This window comes from Podarcis pityusensis (genome assembly GCF_964106645.2).
Source record: "Podarcis pityusensis genome assembly, chromosome: 3".
NCBI classification, from domain to species: domain Eukaryota; kingdom Metazoa; phylum Chordata; class Lepidosauria; order Squamata; family Lacertidae; genus Podarcis; species Podarcis pityusensis.
In genome coordinates, this window is record NC_138026.1 from 86,112,259 (window position 1) to 86,131,520 (window position 19,262).

The following is a 19,262-nucleotide window of genomic DNA, read 5'->3' on the forward strand; positions in this document are numbered from 1 at the left end:
TCTCAATCATAGAATTGTAGAGTTGGACGGGAACCTGAGGGTCATCAAGTCTATCTCCCTGCTATGCAGGAGTCTCAACGAAAACATCCATGACAGGTGGTCATCCAACCTCTGCTTAAAAACCTCCAATGAAGGAGAGTCCACACCTTCCAAAGGAGTCCATTCCACTGTCAAACAGCTCTGACCATCAGAAAATTCTTCCTGGTGTTTAGTTGGAATCCTGTGGCACCCACTTGTCACTGTTTTCCAGGATTATGAGGAACCATTAGTGAGCACTCTTTGGGTTTGGTCAGTCAACCAGCTACAAATCCACCTAACAGTTACCTCGTCCAGCCCACATTTTACCAGCTTCTTGGCAAGAATGTCATGTGGGACAATGTCAAAAGCCTTACTGAAATCAAGTTACACTGCACCAACAGTATTCCCCTGATCCACCAAGCTTGTAACTCCATCAAAAAAAGAAATGAGGTTCGTCTGGCATGATGAAACTCATGCTGGGTCTTAGTAATCACAGCAATCTTTTCTAAGTGCTCACAGACTGGCCATTTAACTATCTGTTCTTTTACCTTTTCTGGTGTCCACATCAAGCTGACCAGTTGGTAGTTATCTGGGTCTTGTTGTTTGGTTTTTGAAGATGGGGGCATTTTTTCACCTCTAGTCTGAAGGGTCCTCACCTGTTCTCCAAGAATCTTCCAAGATTATAAACAGGCTCTTGAGATTACATCCACAAACTCCTTTAGTAACCTTGGGTGCAGTTCACCAGGCCCTGGAGATATGAATTCACTTAAAGTAGCTAGTGGTTCCTTGACCACCCCCATTCCTTTCTGGGGCTACAGCTCCCTCCTTGCATTGTTTATTCTGTTATCACCAGGTTGGGCACTGCTTTCCTTTTGGGTGAAGACAGACGCAAAGTAGGTGTTGAGCACTTCCGCTTTCTCTCTGTCACCCAATAGCATTTCTTCTCCTCCTCCACGCAGAGGACCTACTACTTGCTTGTTGCTTTGAACATAGTCAGATAAACTTTTTAAAAATCCGTTTATTAGTATCAGTTAAAGGAGTTGTTGCCTTTTACCAAGTCTGAAAACATCCTGGAAGCCTCCAATATGCAATGCTTAGTTGTACAAATATTAAGAATAGAAACTACTAGCAGACACCTATAGTGATGAACAGTCTGTACCACCATCTCACTGATATTCTGAGTTATGCTGTGCTGATTCAGAGGTGGATTTATTAATGTAGACACACTGTTTTCTTGCTAACAGGTCCTCTGAATCAAGTAACTTTTTATTATGCTGTCCCTTTGGAAGTAGTCTGAAAAATATTAATAGCATTAGTTATATTTTGACCTGCTGTTTGATCTATAAAACGTGAACAGCAGCTTCTTCTCAAAATGCACAACCACCAAGGGACAGAGAACAACCAACTGCTAAGTCAGGAAAAGTATTGGAGTCAGGAAAAGTATTGCACTCTCTGTGCATTCAATTGTTCATAGCTTCGTATAGAAGGCAAAGTTATGGGAGGATATTAGAAATGTTTATGAAACTATCTCCCTTTGGATTCCTTCACAGATTTTTGGGATCTGAATTACCTAATCTTTGTCTGAGAGTGTGTTAGCAAGTCAGCATTCTTCTCAAAAGATTCTGGGACTTTGTTCATAGTCCTGCACATCTTCTCCCTCTCCATTACAGATTGCCTATGCACAGATGTCCATATCTATATTCCTTAGATCAATGATGGGACTCTGGTCCTTTAGACACTGTGGACTCACTCTTGCTCCCCCTCCTCTGCCACTCCTGGTAATCATACCCTCCTCTGCTCTGCGTGTGCATGTGCAAGAGCAGGAGAGAGAAAAAGAGAAATAGAAAATGCTAAGTGCCACGCTTGGCTCTGCTCCCATCCACTACCAGCATGTGGCTGCTGACAGATTGCGCCTGAGAGAATGAGGCCTTCAACATAAATAAGATTCCACACCCCTGGCTTAAATAATAATGTCATGTGAACTCTTTATAAGTGATCAAAAAACTTATTTTTCTGTGCTGTTTTAATTAACTCACACTAAGACGCTCTAAGGAGGGTAGGGAAAACAGATATAAAGTGAAAACTTCTGGGGATCCAGCAAACCCAAAATAAAGTCTAGAAAATTTCAAACTTGAAACTGGAGGCACTGGCTGAGGAACAGGGGGCGGGGGGTGCTCCGCCCCCAGCACCATCAGGGAGGGGGGGTACCATCGCGGCCACACCCCCAACACGTGTTGTGCATATCCCCACCGCATTGGGCGCCACGCCCCCGCAGGCAACATGTCACGCCCCCCAGGACGTACGCCAGCCATGCCCCCGCCTGCTCTCCACCCCCGGTGCCAGAGCATGCAGCTTCGCCACTGACTAGAGAGCAGCAAATCTGAAGTACAAAAAACCCTACGTGGGAAGGGGGACATCCGCACAGTCCCAGAAAATAGTTCAAAAGGCACTCCCTCAGAAGTGCCTCAGAAGGGGACTCAGACATTTATATAACATTTATATCCCAAGTCTCCATTTTCATGTAAGAGAGAGTTTGCAAGGATGAGTACAAGTGACACAATGCAAAAAAAGAAAACAGATAGCAAAATATGTTCAAGTTCCAGTACTTGAACTCTCATGTATTCCTTGAGCTAACTGGTTATACTTCTCCCCACTCACTCCTTGACATTGGAGGTGTAAGTGACTCATGGGGAAAACTCTAGTGGATAATATTATTCATGTCTATGGTGAGTTGCAGTTCTATAACCAGAATCAATGCAGAGCTGAATGGATGGCATGGGGCAGGCAAAAATAAGATTTGCAGTAGAACCATTTATAGATATTGCACTTGTCCCCACCTAAACCAAAGCTAGGCGCAGAATATTTCTGGGTACGGAGGAGCTAGGAAGAGGAGAGCTTGCCTTCATCCATAACAGGTGGAATATCAGTGTTAAATGAAAGCCCATCAGCAAATGACTTATAACCAGCCTGCTATGCAAACCATTTGGTCAGAAACCAGTCCCATCCAGGTCTCATTGAAGACCAAATCCACTCTAGAGCTCCACAGATCAACCTTCCACAAAAATATTAATAAGCAACTTATAACAAGCAATGCATAGAAATTGTTCAATAACTATACTAACATGAAAAAGAGGTGCTTTCTGCTAATAGAATTAATTATGTATATAATCTTCTCATTCACCATAACTTGACATGGGAAGCCTGCAAATTCCTGTTTAAGAAATATGGGTTGCATTTGTTTAGCGGGGAAGCATGTAATAGGACTTTGACAAAGCCACAGATCATTTCTGAAGAGCAGATTTGGGTAAAACAATAAATTAGGAAGCACTTTACACCAACAAGGGTTCACCTCTGGCAGGCTAATTATAAAGTTTAATCTTAGTTATGCGGTTGAATCTTACAAGTTATATAGTTTAATCTTACTAGTTATATAGTTTAATCTTAGCTGTTAGGTAGATTTGCAGCTGGTGGACTGAATGAACCCAAAGAGTGCTCATTAATGATTTCTCAACATCCTGGAAAAAAGTGACAAGTGAGGTGCCACAGGGTTCTGTCCTGGGCCTGTTGTTGTTCAACGTCTTTATAAAACTTCAATGGAGGAATTGAGAGGATGATCATCAAATTTGCAGATGACACCAAACAGGGAGGGGGTAGCTTGTTTCAACAAAGCATAGTCAGGTTAGTCATAATTCGTCTAGGTTTGGATGTCAAAAGCTAAATTAATATGGAAGCAAATGTTTTCAAACTCATCCCTGCCTAATGTTATGAGGATGAGCCACAGCAAGCCTGGGGCTCATGCTGCTCCCTTCTGCCCTCCAGAGCTAGAAAAGGGGAAAGACAGCCCCCTTACTACTTCTCTCCCTTTCCAAATAAAAATATCTTCCAGCGACATAAAAAGTATTCTCTGGTGGGGGTGGGGATTCTGTTTTCAGCTGCCATGCTGCCCTACTGAATTTCATTAGTCCTAGCACCTCGAGGAAGGCTCATTATGGAGAAGATACACAGTCTCCAGTTCCAAGAAGTTTTATAGTTAAGTGAAAGGGATTCTAGCCCTTCCAACAATCCTCAGCAGAAAAAAAATATATTTTTGTTTCCAGCTAGCTATTTCTGCAGGAAGTAATGATGAGTTCTTCTCCTTTATCAGAGTTTACAAGCTGACAAGCCAAGCTGACTGAGCTAAAATGAGAGACCGTCTAGACTGAATTCATCAGAAATGGAGATATTCAATATTTCAGAAGTTCTGGAAAATGTGGACAGGTTCTGCTTGTCGACATTCCCACCATCTTATTCTCCTTTGCATTTGATTTAAAGCTCAAAAAAAGTTATGAAGAAGATTTTATGTAAATTACCAGAGAAGAGCCTGCAATGAACCTGTCAGTGATACACAGTTTCCCTTCCATTCTTTCACAAGTTATGCTTTATGGGGAAACAAGAGATAATATTTCAACAAAGCCTGCTGCATTTTCTTCACCTCTATGCGCCTAACAAATTCTCAAGAGAAATCTTAAGGACATACCTGAACACTTTTTACTATTGAACATTTTCTATGCATTTCATAGTACATTCTTACACAAAACATCAACTAAAAGGGCAGCACCACTCACTGCATGTAACTCTTTAAAAACATGGCCTGGAACAAATCAGTAAGCCCAACATGGAGATTTAAAGCAACTGTTCGTGGAGAAAATAAAAATGTCTAAACAGTTGAAAAACTTTTCTTCCTTCTGGAAGCAATTTTTAGGCAGGTTACACCTTCCACTACCACAACTCTAGTTTGTTGTCAAGTCTTGCTTTCAATCTGGGCTTTTGCCTAAGTATGGTACTGGTTGAGTTTTTCTACTGCTATCTTAAAATGATTAAAGGGAATTGGTGAAGAGAAGACTATTATATCTGAAGCTAATGGGGGTTGGTCATTTATTACTTGATCCCTGGGATTGTGCCTGGCCTGAGACTGTGGATGGGCCTTAAACTACCACACACTCCCCTGTGCTCCTCCACAGCTTGTTCAATGTGGGTAAAAATTAACAAGTGAGTTGGACCGACTAGTTTTATTTTGCACACCTGTGTTCACATCAACTTCTGCCACTCACAAGAAAGATGCAGGAAGGAATGAAGAAACTCTTCTGAGCTCACCCTAAATACAATCTCAGGGGCTACGTAATTAATGAATAGGTGCTTGGTGTAAGTGCTACAATGGTGGCTATTGCTGTACATAAGAGAACGTATCCTGTGGGAAAAACCAATGTTTCAAAGTGGAAATGCAAAAAATGTACAGTATAGTGAATGAGCTAGAAAACAATATAGACACAGTATAAATGGCCAAGATCCCAGCACATTCTCCCATCTACCAGATGGGACTTTGCTTGGATGAACCAAGGTGTACCATGGGTGTTATTAGTCCTTGTAGCCCAATTAGTGAAGGAAAACATATCTAGCATATTTCACTGATGAGTCACCTTATTACCTTCCACAGCATTTTAGAGTTTGCATATGATGAAGTGGCACTGAGTAACCTTCACTTACTACATGATCTGGCTACAAATTAAGGGAATTTAATTACTTGCCCACAAAACCATCAGAGCAGATGCCAAGGTGTAGTGGATTTAACAAAGGTTTTACACCTTTTTCAGTCCATATGTTCTCACAACTTTCACCTTGTTGAGCAGACCGCTTTTATATAGTGTTATTTTGACGTTCCCTTGGGTTGTTTTTCTTTCCTGAATCCATCAAGAGCATAAAGCTGAATGTGCACGTTATGTTGTGGGCTTACTGTACTGTATAGGAGAATTATCTTGGAGCTTATTCCAGGAGGTATCGTCAATGGTACCCCATTTCCACATTCTTTTAAGCTCTGCAGACTGCTTGTATCATAAGTCATCATCCACATGTGTATTTTTGACACCAAATGTATTGTATTCACATTTATAAAGGTCAACAATTGCTCAAATTCGATAAAATTTACCTACATCCAACCCACTATCCTATTTTCTTGTGCAGGTATAACAAAAAGGAATTTGCAGTTTATATGGTTTAATTTAAACTGAGAAACAAAGTAATTCTCTTTCAGTTTTGGTACTATGAGCAGAGGTCCAATGACCAAACTTTCCTCTTTCACGCCTTTCCTCTACAATGCCCCTCTTCCCCAGCAACCCTCCAAAGTAGATTTAGGGGAGGGGCTGAAGGCAGAAGGCAGAAGGCAGAAGAGGAACTCCCATTTGCACAAACAGGGTGCTACAATTGGATATCATCCATGTCGCTGAATTGCATGCAATTTTGAAGTGGTCCCTAAAATTTCATTTATGAACAACATGAATCCGTGCACGCTTGTAGATGAATAGTTCAACAAATACAGGGTTAGACTGAAGTCTACCTGGCCATCAAACAGTGCACAAATAATTCTTACTCATTTATTTCACCTTTTAAAGGGTGGGCATCTTGTCTGAAAAGTTCCCACCTCAAACAATCTAACGAAAATGTCACTAGGTAGAAGTAAAGTCACATTTAATTATATGATTCACTCCTTTTTCTTTAATATGCAATGAATAAAGCTGTAAATTGGGGGGGGGGGAATCCACACTTTCTTCCATTAAATTCCCTCTTTTTAAAAGCTTTGTTTCAGCACTGAAGAGTTTGTGCTTTTTATTACAATAGCTAATTATTTTATTTCCCACTAACAATGCTCAAGAAATTCACCGGGTCCAAACTCACTTGATCCACAATTCCTGGACAATGTGTAGATTGGGATGTAATTCTCCATTGCAAACCGCACTACTACACACCAAATCTTATGAGACAATCTGCTGGCTATGTTCTTCTTCAGATGACCTTGTAAAATTGTAAGGCTCCATAGGTTTTGCATTGTGGGATCTGCGCCCTGCAGGCTGTAGTGACTGATGCCAGCTAGACCTGCCGCAGCTCCGAGGTCACAGAGGTGTGGCCAAGTTATTCTGGCTTTCTCTCCAACCTCCTCTGTACTGTGGACACATAAGCATTGCAGTTTTACAAACAACACCTAACTAAACTACAAAAGTGTGCTACTTTGTTTCAGAAACGGTCCCTGCTGTCACAATTTCTAATGTGGGTTCATGCCAAAGAAACTGTACATTCCATGGAGACTTCTCCGTTAAGTATGTTCGGGATTGCAGCCTGAATTGGTTAACCTTAAAAGTTCCACACAGGACTGTTAACAATGGGCTCCTTAAATGTCCAAACCCATGGGAAAAGGTTATTCCCCTCCCACAGCTTATGCACTTCAACATCTTTCCAGAATGTGGAAAAAAGGAAGGTACAGGAATATTAAGAAGACTTGATCCTAAAGACCAAGGTTCGAATCAGCCAAGAAACTCCAGGTATGACCTTGGGCCAGTCACTGCCCACCTCATAGGATTGTTGTAAGGATAACAGATGAGGGAAAGGAGACCATAAATGCCACCTTGAGCTCCTCAGAGCAAAGTTGGAACATATATAAATGTAATGCTGATGAATAAGAAATGAACAAAAAAACTAAACAAAATTTAGTTGTATAATATAACCTTCTTCAGTGGGTTATACTTTTGTGCATGCAGCTTGGCTAAAAGTTAGGTTCTTGTGGACTAATCCAAGTCTTGCAAGCGAACGGGTTTCAAGGAATTGAAACTTAAAACCCTTAAACTTATCAAGGGTTCCTCAATGAGAGCAGTAAGAGCAGACTTTCCTGAACTATAGTTTGCCCTCTTCTATTAATCTTTTACAGAAGTGCACCCTAAGCTGCACTCAAATCCTCAGGAACAGCTGTGAGGCCCAACAGGTCTGCCTAGTATATAAGTACATACTGAATGAGCCTAATGCAGATACAACAGTAACATTTTAAAGATGGTTTTGTGTTTGCTCTATGGTGTATAATTATGATGGTATGAGTTTTAGGTTCTTCTGGCATATAAACAACACTGAAAATCTTACATGGTATAGCAGCAAGTTGGCGGCTGATGTACAAGAACGAATCAAAGCAAGACTTGATGAAACCTTGTTTAAATTTCTTATTAACAGATGTAATTACTTTCTAATGTTGTTTTATCTTATGAACAGATATCATTACTTTCTAATGTTGTTTTATGATTACAAGGTAATGTTGTATGCTTAGTAGGTTATGTTTTATGCAGAGGAACTAATTTTTTTATAGTATTGCCTGACATTTTCAGAAAGTAAAATTAAAATTCTTTGGTTTTCCAAAAAAAGTTTATATGCTTTTTAATCAAACACAGATTTATCAAGCTAAATGTTGTCAAATCACAAAAAATGATAGCAGATTTGAATTCCTCATACCCAAAAACATATTTTAAGACCCCCCTAAAGAAATTTGCAAAAATTAAGTTTCACTTCCTGAAATGATACACTTAAAGACACGCTGAATTTGAAAAATCCATATTTTAGGGAAGCTGCATGCAGATAAAGCAAGACTTCCCCTTTGAGTGCCAGTTCTCCAGCTAAAGCATTTTGAAAACAGCACTGCCAAGACATAGATCCCACAAAGAAGAATCCATAAAACCTTGTGCAACATTAGAGAGAAAGAACTGTTAAAATATACTTGACTAAATCACAAGAATTTGACAGTCCTGCATTATTTATTAAATGCAGAAGTCAAAAGAAGTGTTGAATCAGTTTGCAATTTTATCATCCAAATTACCAGCGAAGGGTCGATGTCACTGTCTCCCACTAGTTAAATGCCAATAACATAAAGGGGGCAAAGAGAATGAGAATAGGTAGAAATATTTCCATACGGAACAAAAACAACCTCATTTTGCTGTCATAAATGCTGACAATTTCTTCTTAATGTTAAGAAAAAATAGTGTTAAAGAAGTGTCAAGCCAGACATTATAGCACACATGATGGCTTCACATGGAAAGAGCAATAAGCCTTTCTAATAGATATTTCTGCATCAATGCAAATACGGCAACTAATGATATGAAAATATTATTACTGAACTGCAGTTCTTCTTCTGGCCTTTTGAAACCTTTTCTTTCTTAATTGAGTTTAAGCTGCTTTGTGGACTAGAAGAAATGTTACAAACAGACTTGTCAATAATGACAAGGGAAAACGAAGCTTAGTGACAACTTCTGAAAGCCTCCGAGAATGCAGGTACATTGCTCACGGATAGCCTTAGGAGTCAATCAACAAAGCTTAGCAGTGCTTCATTATGGAACATATCTCCCTGCCAACTTGTCCTAAGGAAACTGCACAAATTCCACTACTCTAGTAGTAATATTTAGCAGCATTTGGAGTCATAGCACTGCATTTGCATTTATATCAACCTCTCACTCAACCCTGAAGTCAGCATGAAACAGCAACAGCAACAGATATATCAAGAGATTCAAAAAGAGCCATCTTAGCTCATATATACTGAAAAAAGGACAGCCACCACTGTTCCCTACATAATATTATGTATCTTTGGGCATGTGATTATTATGGTACCTCAAGGAAGGGGGAGCAGGAGGATACAACCCCCCAAGAGAAGAGGGTACTTAAATGAAAGCCACCTTGAGCCTGTATGATAGGATGGGATATATATCTACAGAAAGGCATTTGCTAATTTTCAGTTTGCAAGTAGCAAAATCTTATCTACAGTTGTTATTTTCAATGTAATCCCAACATTTATTGAAGCTGCATAATTAACATAAAACAAAGAGAACAATTGTTTCCAATATGCCTTTCTTTTCTTTTCCCACAGTATGAAATGTAGAGCTGACCTTGAAAATGTCAAGAGATAAGGCCTCCAGGCAAAGGATAAAGCAGTGAATATTCTTCTCATATCATCTGTTTTTGTAATACAAATCAAGCAGGTATACAAGCAAAACAAAAATAAATGTTTGCAGTTTTCTGACTTTCTGCACTGTGTTTGGTTTAAAGTCAGAACAGTCCACATTCCCATCTAGGAATAGTCTTCAGATGGCTCTAAGTAGAAATTTCTAAACAAAATACTGATTTTTAAAGGATTACAATTACTGAATTCAAAATAATCTAGCAAATGATTTTAAAAAATTATTATTCAGATACATTGCTTAGGCCGTATGTTATATGCTATGATGTTGAAATTGACTAAAAAATCATTAAAAAGGATGGTATCCGAAGAAGTCATCCAGTTAAATGCAATGACTTTTGCCTGTGCAATAGGAGTTCCTCTTTCCCATGTCCCCTCAAAATTTGTTCTGGAGGCTCCCCCAACCCTACAAAGCAGATTTAGGGTGACAGGTGAAGAGAGGAGGTCCTGTTGCACAGGTAGAAACCCTTTCACTAAAAGGACGTCTTCACTGGATACAACTCAAGATCATTATCTTTAAATTAGGCATCCAAGCTTTCCTACCATTCTTCTTCAACCCCAGCAGTTTCTTTATGCAACTACATTTTGCATTTTCAGGGAACTCAGGTCTATACTGAACTGTTACCCCTCAATTTCCTAACACAGCTTTGTTTAGATGTACAACTGATTTCATCCATGAGGTCTACAAGTGGATAAAAGGGGTAAACATGTTGGGTATCATTTGGAAAGGGAGTGAAAATAAAACTGTCAACCCCACAGATCTATTTGGAACATAGGGATCTGCCTTACATTGAAGTCAGACCTTTTGTATTTATTACATTTATCTCACCTCTTTCCTCCAAGGAGCTCCGAGCAATATGCACGGTTTTTCCACCACCATTTTATCTCACAATCCTGTGAAGCAAGTTAGGCAGCAAGACAGTGACTGTCCCAAGGTCATCCAATGGCTGAGTGGGCACTTGAACCTGGGCCTTCCTAGTTCTACTCTATCACTAACCACTAAACCACACTAGGCCTAAATCACTTTCTATGCTATGGTTCTATGGTGTGTCCATTTACTACAGTGTGGAAGGGTATCCCAAGTTTTTGTTTTTAATGGGGAGGGGTTGGAAAAACAGTCAGACATACAAACATCCTCCTATACCTGCAGCCCAGAAACATTACTATCTCACTCTGCCCAATACATGGAACCACAGCTGTAAGTGCTCTGCAAAAGGTGCAAAGTGGAATAATCAGCACAGTTCTGGTAATTGCCATATATACATGGCTCCTTTCTAGTTCATCTGGAATTATGTAAGCAGCCCCAGGCCATGTGGGAAAGAGCCTAAGCCCTAGCCAATGTAACCATACCAATACAATCCCCGATAAACTGAAGAGACAATGGCATGAAGCAGTGCCGCAGCATGGGCTCTTCCGTTCTCTCCTGGAGCTTCTCAAATTACTCTGATGGCACAGGATGGAGCAGCATTGCAGCAGCTTCCACATCAGCCCTTCCCTGCCTGGTGACCTTTAGATGTTTTGGACTAAAACTCCCACGATGCCTAACTATTGGCATGATGCCTGGGAAGGATGGGAATTAGTCCAAAATATCTGGAGGGCACCAGGTTGGGGAAGACACATCCAAAGTAAGAAGAGATTCTCAGATGACAGTGTAGGGTTTACAGTTGCAGCTAGGAACACAGGGTTGCTACAGGAGAGAGACTACTGGACCAATAAGAGGCAAGCTTTTCCACTTCCCCTGCCTGGGACCCTTATGAGGCACCTGCTTCTGCTCTCTCTGACATCTTTCCAGGAACTGTCCTTTTGCCTTTTGGCAATAATATGAATGCATTTTAGACTTTTTTTGTTAAAATGCTAAGATTTCATTTTAATTTTTTGTATGTTGTAAGATATTATGTTTTTGCTTGAGTTATCTTTTGCATTATCTTTTATGAGCTGCCTTGGGGGTTGTTTTTGGCGGAAAGGCAGCACAGAAATAAACTTCAGCATAACGCGGTGCCTTCAGAATTTATTCTAAATTAGTATAAAGTTTGATATTTGAGAGATAATTATGTAACTTAATGAAGAATATTCATCCTTGATGAAACCACGAGAAAACAGTATGCAATGTTTACACCCTTAGAGAAATGATATGGAAGGAGTTGTTACTACAAGGTATTTTAAATACAGAAAACAGACAATTAATTCTACCTTGGTGAAATAGGCCCAGAAGCAAGCTTTCGTAAGAATCTGTTGCTCAGGCTGCAGGCTGTAGTAACTGATTAATGTCTTCTTCTCAAATTTAAAAATAGATAATGTGCAACTGGAATCAGTCATCTGTCTTTTCTTTTCATAGGTAAACAAACAGGGTTGGGGCTGGAAGTGTAGTTTGAGGGCTGCAAAGAAAATATATCCCCCCCCAAAAAAACTACCCCCACCCCACCCTGAGAAGACTGCATGGGTGGCAGGCTACTTTAAGTATGAGTTATACCTACACTTAAGATAGATGCGCCACTGAGAGTTGAATTTCACACAAAGTGGACAGGGTGTCTAGAGAAAGAAACCATGGGCAAATATGTGGAGATTCTAAAATATTAGTCTTTGGGCTGGATGACAGGTCTAACGGGAACCAGAACTTTTTATAAAGGTCACAATTTTACTAACAATGCAAAACAAGCCCATTAAAAGCTCAAATGTTCATATTGGTTAAAGGCTCTTCATGGATATATTTATGACACTTTCAAAATATAAATTATGCAGGTGCTTCTCTCTGAATCAGAAAATGTTAAGTAGGGACTCTTGCAAGTACATTGTGCTAAACTTGAACTGAAGTTATGAGCTAAAATGGGCATTCTACCAATGTTGCCCCAACCTTTACTACTGCACCCCAAACACAAAGCTGAGAGAGGGAGAGATTGTGGGTGGGTGGGTGCATGCATGTGTATACACATATATAGTTCAGGCCCAGCTTGAGCATGGTTGGGCAAATCCCTGGCCCACTGTGGACGACAATGTCTTCTTTCTTCGGTAATGATCCAGCGCTGTAAAGAGCAGCACCTGATGAAGCATCTGATCACCACTAGCCTAATTCGAACGACATCACCTTCCTTATCCCCAATGGCTTTGCTTCTTGACCATGCTGTACATATCAGGGTGGGACCCAGAGGCACTGGAGGTAAGGAAGGTGTTGGCAGCTGCCTCACTCAGCACTTCTCTTTAGAGAACATCACTGGGCTCAGGAAGTACTGGGTGCCTGGATATGTGATGCATTAAATGCTGCCACCTGTCTCCGCTCCAATAAGGTTGGAGGGGTGGCTCCAAGAAGTCCATGGCCCTATCAAACCTGCTATCAGCCCTGCACATCTTACAACTCATCCATCCCTCCCTCTATTGCCCCAGTCCCTGGACAAATTTTGGAGAAATGTTCCTTGGGGCAAGGACTCTTCTTTATGCCACACTATAAAGTCCCATTACATCAGGGGTAGCTAACCTGTGGATCTCAATCAGCTCCAGTCAGCATTGCCAGGGATGATGGAAGTTACAGTCCAGTAACATCTGGAGAGTCAAAGGTTATGCTGCCTATGATTCAGAAAAGCTCAACTTTTTGAAAACTGTCATAGCTCCATTTAGATAGCTTTATTATTATATGACAGTTATACCATTGACTATCGGGCTCTAATGCTGAGCATTCACATGATGGGGGATTCCCAGCCATGGATAAATAAAAACTTTATTCTGCCGGTTTGGCAATATCAGCTTATCCACCAACGCATACATTTTTTGCATCCACAAATCCTCACTTAACAAGAAAAGAAGATTAAAAGCTGAAATGGGAGACATCAGCTTACAAAAAAGAAAATGAATTCCAATAGGCAATGGTCAAGAGCGAATGACAGTGTCATCTTAAAAGAACAACTTCAAAGCATTGACTGCTTTCAGAATTTAGGCTCATTTTGTCATAAGTCTGGTTATGGTGCAAAAAAGAAATCAGTTGAAAGTTTTCAGTTGAATTAGCCATATTACTGTAATTAATACTAAAACAATGTTAACCGTAAATTATTTTTGTCTAGTTAAATAATGGATTATAAATGTTATCATAAATTATTCTATATTAAACTTTTAACTAATGTACTATAAAGTCATTACTGTCATTCAAACAAGTGTCCACATTTAAAGACTGCGTGTTAAGCATGGACTGATCTGGCATTATATAATATACATCTTTTATCTGCTTACTGGGAATACAGAAGGCGGCACTTTTACTTCTGAATCAGAAAAAGTTTGAAGAGACACAGCACACTCTAGTGGCCAAATGTGTTTAAAACATTGACAATACCTTTGAAGTTAAAAGCCTATCGGCTTGCACACTATAGAAATAATTTAGCATTATTATATTAGCCTATGAAATAAATAAATGGTTTCTGTAGTTTTGTTACCCTGAAATGGGTTCTTTTTTAAAACAAAAACAAAAACAAAATATATTTCCGAGTGCAATATCAACATCACAATGTATTTCACATTCTACAAACAGGTCAATATTTTTGTCTCAACCCAATATTCTGCCACTTTTCTCCATATCTTGAATGGAATCTCTATTCACAAGCTTAGCCTCTGCCACACACAAAGGAACAAACCAACCACAGACACAAAGTTGAACTTATTTTCCAGTTTGCAAGCCCACCTTCAAGTTCAAGTCTCAGTTTTGAAATAACAGTTTCAGGTCACGCAGGTCAGGTACAGATACAACTATGGTTTGCAAATTAGGACCAACTTTGTCAGCATGAACTCAATCCCTTCTCTTGCACAAACACCTCCCATCCTTCCCTTATTTGCATTAACCATAGTAAGTGCACCAGTACAGAACTTGGTTAAGGCTAAGCATAATTACTACTACTACCAGATATAAAATCAGGCTTTGAAATGGTATTACTAAATCTGACTTCAACAGAATGTGGTTAGCATGAATCACACATCATTTGTGTGCTACATCATTGGCTTGATAAAACAAGGGAAAGGAGGAAGTAAACCAAGTGAGTGCCAATTCTGAAGGCTGGCTCTCAGTTTTTAAGCCAGGGGAACCCTGAACCAAACTCGATAGACATAATCACATTTACCGTTCCCATCTCTCCTTTACAATAACTAATCTACTTAGATACTTAGTAAATAGGACTGCCGTACACCCGGATTTTCCCGGACACTGCAAGGCGGAAATGACATCAGGGGGCAATTTTTGTCCAGGATCTTAGGCAAGCCAACTGAAAAAGCTCAACGACTGGTGTCCTGGTTTTTACTTTTTTTGAAAGATGGCAACCCTAAAAATACTGAGCTAAAATATATTTAATGAGTTTTAGTCTAATCTTTTAAGTGCTCTGCTGGCACAGCTGAAGCACGGCAGTCTTAGCATGTATCACACTACTTCCCACTAAATATTTGGAGAGAGCAGAACTCTGGTTGACATTTATCTCAGCAATGTTATATTTGCTTTTAAATTATGATTATTACAATGCAGCATGCAATACACGTGGAATACCGTGGATTCTGTAATTTAGATTCAGGTTCAAATCCCACTTTTTAAAATCTTCTACAAACTTTGATTGGTGGTAGTTCCTGTTAGTATGGTCATGCTAAGTCAGATGTTACTTCTTCCTTGTGGCTGCATCCTCAAGGACATTCCACACTGAGGTTTTCTGAGTGTTTGAACGAGCCCCATGAATCATAAAAAACACCACTCTCCTCTGATGCCAACTTTAATAGCACAGCAGCAAAGCATAAAAAGAAGAGCAATTAATATGCCACAACAATTCCTGAGCAATGTGCAATATAAATACAGGAGCTTTTATCCTCAAGCCTCCTATACTCCATTCTATGTGATAATGCAAATAGTCGAGGTTCAGCCAAAAAAGAGAAAGGTGTCAAAGAGAGAGATAGAAACCCTTTCCTTAGCCTTTAATGAGGTCTCCAGAGCCAAAGGCAAACCAATAACAAATTGTACTTTCAACATATTGAGAAAGGGCGGGGAGGAGAAGAGAGCCAGAGAACCCTGGAGCTTGTCATCTGAAATTAATTGAATTTATCCATGCCAAGAAAACAGTGGTAATAAACCCTCCCCATCTAAATTAAGGTTTTTACACCATGAGGGGAAAAAATTCAAAATTTATGGCAGTAATTTCATCTGGGTTTTTCAAGAAGTGCTTGCTGATTTTCTTGCACACAGTAGAAAAATCCCGCAGGAGCAATGCAAGGAGCAATAAGGCAGACTTAAAAAGATACTATTTAATTTCTCACTCCTCCCCTTGTACTATTACCATGCTTCCGTTTCTTGAGCTGAATATTAATTCTCCCATTGAAACATGCTTTCATTGTATCTGGTAACATTTCAAATTCAGTAAACCTAACTATTTTTATGGATCATAGTATTAGTAAATTTGCTTAACATTATCATTACAAAATGCATTGTAAATGCTTACAAAAGCTATGTTCCCTACAGAACAAATGGCTCTGCATTTGAAAACTTCAACACATACAACCATTTTCCCTACAAGGATTTATACCTTCCATTTTCCGTGTTACTGAACCAGAACCGTCCTTGAATTCCACTGGTAAGCTAACTGAAATAACTAGTTGAAACACCTACTTTGACTGTTTATATGGTTTGGCAATCCAACCTGGTGAGAATTTCCACATTTAGTGTACCAAAGAGCTTTACAATCTTCTTCACTAATTCTTTCAACTAGCATAGTTAGGTAATTAATGATCCCAGGTGTAACCTATCTGTAAAAGCAGTTACATAGCCTTGTTCATTTTAAAGTTGAATGCTAAGATGTTTGATCCCACAACCACACACTAGACAAGAACCATCATTACAGAAAGAAAAGTATCAGCATTATTTGACCCAAATGATACTGAATATCCCACATATCAAAATTGGGAAATTAGGGACATTAAGCTGTTGCCAACAATGTGTGGTATCCAATCAATGCTTGTCATACTCAAAGAAGACCCAATGAACGGCTAATTTAGGCTCCTTAATTTCAACTGTACTCTGAGTAGAATTAGATACCACCCCCAGTTTTTAGACTTGGTTTGTTGTGAGTTAAAAACAGGCAACAAATGTGCCATTTTCTCATGCTCATTTTTTCTTCTCTCCTCATCTTGATATTTGTGTTTTGCATAAGAGTTCCTGGTTCCTAGTTCCTGACTCTGAGGCTGATGTCTGTGGTCAGAAGCATACTGAACCTGAGGATGGCTGTAGGAGACCATTGAACTGGATCCTACAGCAGAGCCAGGAAACTAATCAGTATGCCTCCCATACTACTTCACCATGCGAATGACACATGGGATGCACCAGGAGGAGGGACATGGGACAATAGTGAAGTGCCCCCCTTCAGACCAGAAGACTGATCTTTTAAGAATCTGCATGGGGGGAGGAGCAGACAAATGGACTAGAGACAAAGGCTCAAAGTGCCTCAGTTCACCTCCAGTCCTAATCAGAGCAAGCTGCTCACAAGCAGCTTTCCTTGCCCCAACAACCAACTTTTCTTGCTGCATCCTGTGGAGTTCTCCAGACCAGGAGAGATTTGTGCAATCACTGCCAAATTGCCAACCAACTAACCTAGGCCATTTCCAACTACATTATAACTTGAATAGCAGGATTCTTTCACATCATCATGATTTACAAACTATTCTGTTCTGAAATGTTCATTAGATTTTTTTGGGGGGGGGGGTAATAAACAATTTATTTACTATTGCTCGTTTATACTGTTTTAATGTTTTTAGTGTACACCGCTTTGCCCTCCTTAGTGAGGACGAAAGAGGTGGGTATAAATTATTTTAAATAAATAAATCACCAACCAACTTAATGAAACTATTTCACCACCAAGGACAAATCCAGTTAACTGCAAGAATCACACAGGCACTGCAAGAATCACACAGGCGCTCTTAGTTTCTAGTTTCTTATCACCTTTCAGAATTGTATACAGATTTCTAGTCAATTATTTTGAGACAGTCAGAATACACAGCTGCTTTTGCCTGTGGAAAGCATGGATTTTAACAATGAGGAAATTGCATGTGTGGAATTAAGCAAAAAGAAACCCAGAGCTATTTCAAAAATGCCATGAAAATGAAAGAAAAGAACTACAATAGAGTATCTTACTTTCCATTTTGACCTTACAAAACCATCACAGAGCTTCATACACAATAACATGCTGTGGTTATCTGTTCCTCTGTTGACCTCTATATACCCTTTAGTGATGCAGCCATTTCTATACATTACAAAGCAGAAGCATACAGGTTTCTAGGCAGAATCTACCATGGATCATTAGGTATTTTATATCAGTTCTACATCTAGTTCTAATCTGTTTGTGCCATCATGGATTTAGCTCACAAATACAGCATGAACAAAAATATTCTCAAAATACATTTAGCCCAGTTATGCCTTTAAGAGGCAAAAAAAGTAATTTTCCAGTTTTAGCGATGCTTCTAGAAATCTGTCTAAAGGATTAATCTGCAGCTATTCAGCTGCAGAACATTACTTCTATGCCACAGACTTTGTATATGAACTATTAAATCTATTAGATCAATAGCAATTCCTCCCACCTACTATTAAGGAAGTGATTTAATGAGCACTGCATTTTCATTCTGGAAAAGGACCATTTCAGGGAACATGGTGCAGTACGAATATATACAACATTCTGATCTATCATGACAATTATACAGAAACATGAAGTATGAAATGCTTCAAAATAAAAAGGTCACAAGACTGTTTAAAAAGATAAGCATTAATGATCTGAAAAAGGAGAGGCCAGTGAAATTTAGCTTAATACAGGCATATGAATACAGGAAGGTACCTTATACCTAGGTGACACCGTTTGCCTATCTGGCTCAGTACACTGACTGGCAGCAGCTCTCCAGGATGTCAGACAGGAGACGACTTCTTGTCTACCTGGAGATACCATCAATTCACTTTGGAACCTTTTGCATGCAAAACATGGGCTCCAGCCTCACGTTGGGCAAAACATTCCTGCATTGCAGGGGGTTGGACTAGATGACCCTTGGGACGCTTCCAACTCTACAAGTCTATGATTCTACTACTGAACTGCAGTCTGTGCTCAAAGCTACAGTCTTCACAATACAGTCGTACCTTGGATCTCCAGGGCCTTGGCTCCCAAACAAATCGGCTCCCGGATTCCGGTTTTCAAACGTTCTTTTGGAAGCTGAACGTCCAATGGGGCTTCCGACTGGCTGCAAGAGCTTCCTGCAGCCAATCAGAAGCCAAGCTTTGGTTTCCGAACATTTTGGAAGTCGAACGGACTTCCAGAATGGATTCTGTTCGACTTCTAAGGTACGGCTGTATGGTCAAGATGCTTCAAGGACTGCAGCCAAACTACATGTTCTCTCCATCCTTGTCCCATTGTGGCTTATTAGAACTAGCCAAAACAAACTGATTAAGTCCCAAGGATTGGCCAATGCCTCA

At 39.8% G+C, this 19,262-nt stretch overlaps 1 protein-coding gene and 1 long non-coding RNA gene across 6 annotated transcripts in view; one reads left to right on the forward strand and one right to left on the reverse strand.

Annotated features, from left to right (window-relative positions):
- The window catches only part of LOC308474246, a 31,471-nt gene extending 14,516 nt beyond the window's left edge, over positions 1 to 16,955 (forward strand). The window contains exons 3-6 of the long non-coding RNA XR_013984613.1: positions 7,286 to 7,367; positions 9,027 to 9,132; positions 9,722 to 9,833; positions 16,278 to 16,955. This is a non-coding gene — a long non-coding RNA (uncharacterized lncRNA). The remainder of the gene's footprint in view (positions 1 to 7,285; positions 7,368 to 9,026; positions 9,133 to 9,721; positions 9,834 to 16,277) is intronic.
- BTBD9 (BTB domain containing 9) overlaps positions 1 to 19,262 on the reverse strand; it is a 152,446-nt gene that overhangs the window by 98,757 nt on the left and 34,427 nt on the right. The gene's annotated exons all lie outside the window — the stretch shown is intronic.